Genomic DNA, 4,350 nt, shown 5'->3' with positions numbered 1-4,350 from the left:
AGATAAGCGTATAGAGATGCTTTCGTCCCTCTGAACCTCTGCTTTCCTGCTGTCTTCATCCAATCCTTCCTACTTCTTTCCATGGAAAGTTGTATGTTAGGCATCACCGTTGTCAATGGCCACCTGTCCTCTCAGTGAAAATGGTCCAATGCGCTGTCACTGCATGGCTAATCATCTGTCGGTTCTCAATCATACTGGAATAGGATCCATTGATCCTTTTGCATCTGTCACTACGCCCAGGATTCGCGAGTTTGAAGCTCGTCACAGTCATTAAATCTCTGAATCCTACTCGGAATACCACAGACAAGGTTTAGACTTTCCAGATTCTCAAGAATGGCCGTCCATGGGTTCTAAAAGGGATATCGGCTTCAGCACTTACCGTGGAGGCTCGAGTATGGGCACAAATTATGTCTCATTACGTCTTTCTGAGCACTCACGAGTCCTCCTTCACTGCAGACATGGCTGTTTTACTCTGGTGTATCCTTACAGACTAGCACCTCAATTTACCAAGACATATCCGGAATGCAATGGGACACGTACAGATAGCGGGCAACTTATCTTTTCCCGCCTTGGTTTCAGATCTCATCTCGGCAGCCGGAGTCTCCTACAGAGCTGGGGACACCAAAGCCATACTCCCACGGGATGATCAGTACATCCCTAACGGGAAATATATCAGACCACCAGCAGCCACTACAAGCCAGCCTACAGAATCAGCTGAAGACATTCCTCCTTCAACACCACAAGCACCTACAACAAACCAACTGCTTCATCAAATAATTGAAAGGTTGAATCGGCAGGAACACAAAGCAAAGTTAAGAGAACGCCATAACAAGCGCCGATTCACATACCTCAAGGAGCTATTTATGGGAAAATACAGATCTGACGATGACCCAGACTCCCCGGACTCCACCTCATTTATCAGCACAGGAAGCTGTGACGGTCCTGATAGTGGAGATGCTGCTACCAGCCCCCCTTTATTCCTGACAGATGGCACCGAGGATGGTGTAAAGCCTTAAGTGTGCGGAGGTCGGTCAGTACCTGACTTCCGGAGGTAATTTCTTTTCCTTAAAACACCAATAAAATAGGATATTTAATTAATTTTTGGTGCACAAATTGTGAATCACACTTTTCACAACTCGTACCACTAACCAGCAAGTGCACTGGGTCGTCCAAGTAATACCTTACGTGAGTAAGGGTCGAATCCCACGGAGATTTTTGGCTTGAAGCAATCTATGGTTATCTTGTAGCTCTTAGTCAGGAAATCAATTATAATTATCAGCTTGAATTGCAAAGAATAAAAGAGCATGAATTAAATACTTATTATGCAGTAATGGAGAATATGTTAGAGTTTTCGAGATGCTTTGTGTTCTGAATTTCTGCTTTCCTACTGTCATCTTCTTTACACACGCAAGTTTCCTCCTATGGCAAGCTGTGTGTTGGGGGATCACCGTTGTCAATAGCTACCATCCGTCCTCTCAGTGAAAATGGTCCAGGTGCACTGTCACCGCACGGCTAATCATCTGTCGGTTCTCGATCATGCTGGAATAGGATCCATTGATCCTTTTGCGTCTGTCACTACGCCCAACACTCGCGAGTTTGAAGCTCGTCACAATCATTCAATCCTTGAATCCTACTTGAAATACCACAGACAAGGTTTAGACTTTTTGGATTCTCAAGAATGCTGCCAATGGATTCTCAAGAATGCGCGTCGCCTCCAGTTCTCTAAAGCTCCGTTTTTCATGTCCCTTCCACTTGTGCATGCTTTCTTTTGATCTTTTAGACCATTCTTGTCCTATAGATCCTGAATCCACTCAACAAACACGTCACTTTATTGAATGTTAATAGAAGAGGATTAAAATATAGTATTTTTAGGGTTAAAGAAGCATGTTTTACACCATGAAGCAAAATTAGGAAGGAAACACAAAACCATGCAATTTATATGAATAAGTGTGAAATATATTGATAAAACCCTCCAAATTCTACACAAGATAAACCACGAAATTGGAATTTATCAAATCTCCCAACAATTAAACTAAGCATGTGCTCATGCTAAAAGTTAAAAGACCAAAGAATATAGGAGAATGAGGTTTATGAAATGCAATTTACCTACATGGATGCAACTAGTGCAAATACTTCTATCTACTTGGTCAAAAGTGAATCAACTTCCAAGAACACATACATGAACGAGCAGGGCTAAGGTAATATGATAACTCATGGACTCTACCAATTTAAATATTAGAATGGAGTGTAAACGACATGCAAGAAGAAAGCTTGTGAAAGCCGGGAACAAGGTGTTGAGCATCGAACCCTCACCGGAAGTGTATCCTCTCTAGTCGCTCAAGTGCATAGGGTTGATCACTCAATTCTCCTCTAATCATGCTTTCCAAGATTTGTTTTTCATCTAACAATCGATAGTTATTCGGTGCATGCATACATTCATCATGAGGGCTTATCATTAGGTTGTAATGGGGCTAGGGTAAGGGTAAGGATGCATATATGGCCAAGTGAGCTTGAAATTTGAATCCTTGATTAACCTAAGCTCTCACCTAACACACACAACAACCTATACAATTCTAATACACAACCTAGCTACCCATTCATTCACTTTTCACACACTCATGCATTTTCTTTCGATTCACAACCCATATGAATTGGTTATTATTGGCTTCACCTTGGGGCATTTTGTCCCCTTTTTATTGCTTTCTTTTTCTATGTATTTTTGTTTCTTTTATTTTTCTATTTCTTTTTCTACAATTTTTTTGCTTTTTATTTTTCTTTTGCTTTTCTCTTTTGATGAATTACATACAACAGTGCCAATGCATATGGTTCAAACATTCAATACATGACCATGCACCCAATTCCCAATATTTTTGATAAAAATTACAAAAATACTCTTTTACCTCTACCCATGTTCCCAAGTTTCCATCCCGCTTAAATGACACACACCCTCACTCGCCCAAGCTAATCAAGGATCCAAATCAGAGGACATTTTTTTATTTTTCACTTAGGGGTATTGATGTGCTAAGTTAAAGAACAAAAGCGGTTTAACATAAGCTCAAAATTGGTTAACGATGGTAGATAAAAGGGTTAAGGCTATTTGGGTACATGAGCTATTAAAATAATAGCCTCATTCATATAAATGAATTAATACACAAAATAATGGACATATAGAATCAAACAAATCAAGGATTGTAATCATAGAGATATAACAATGCGTACAAGAATGGAAATAAGTGGTTATATGATGTAACTGCGCAATTGGGCTCAAAACTCACATGCTTATGTGTTCTTAGCTGAAAAAAAAACCTTTTCCAAAATTAATTCCTTCAAGCAAGTTTAACACATAAAAAAAATTTTCAAATTTGTAGGGTGCCCTAAAAATATCTTCGAAAAGAAATCGTCACTCTAACCAAGCAGTCCTAACAAGAAATAGCTATCATGCAAAGAGTGTTTAATTGCAAAAACTAGCTATGCAATGTAAATTATCCTAATTGACAAAAGAAGAATAAAGATTTGGGTGTTGAAAAGAGGGGTTATTACCTACGGAAGTCGGTAAACGACTCCCTGAAGAACTGAAGATTGATGGTTTAGAGGTTATAGTAAATTCTCGTTGTAAGTATAGTTACTAAACCAAGCAATCAACCTTTCTTACAAACGTTTTGGGTGTCACAAGTAACAAACCCCTTTAAAAATTGTTAACCGAGTATTCAAACCTCGGGTCGTCTTCTCAAGGAACTGCAAGGAATTATGTTCTTATTATTGGCTATAAAGGTTGTAATCGGGGTTTAGAAGGTGAGAAGCAAGTGATTTGAATGACAAGTAAAATAAATGGCAATTAAAATAAATAAATACTGTAAAGCAAACTTCTGGCAAGGTGAAAGAAATTGGAAGTCCAACTTAATTATCTCTCTCAACAATAATGAAAGTTGAATAAAAATTCCACTTAGTTAACCTTAACTAAAGCAAAGGAAAGTCAAGGGACTAATTAGTTTGACCTTCGAATCCTTCCAAATCATAAATGAAATTAAATACAAAGATATGATGAAAATGAAATTACGAAAATAAGCATAGATATTTACAACGGTTGAACTGAATACTTGGGAAAAGTACAATAATAAACTTAATTACTAATAAACTCCATAAAGTCAATAACTAACAAAAGAGAAATTAAACACAATGGTAACGAAAGGTAGATTCCTGTAAAAATAAGGTCGTTAAAATGAAAAAGGGGAAAACCAGGACCAATTCTTTAGTCATTGAGTTGTAGTAGTTTGGGTTGTATTGACTATTAGCGATAGAACGATTAACTTGACTTGAAGTTATTAGGGTTGAAAAAGAATCCTTAATTGT

Source organism: Arachis ipaensis, chromosome B02, assembly GCF_000816755.2.
Source record: "Arachis ipaensis cultivar K30076 chromosome B02, Araip1.1, whole genome shotgun sequence".
Taxonomy (NCBI): domain Eukaryota; kingdom Viridiplantae; phylum Streptophyta; class Magnoliopsida; order Fabales; family Fabaceae; genus Arachis; species Arachis ipaensis.
This window is presented reverse-complemented; position numbering follows the sequence as displayed.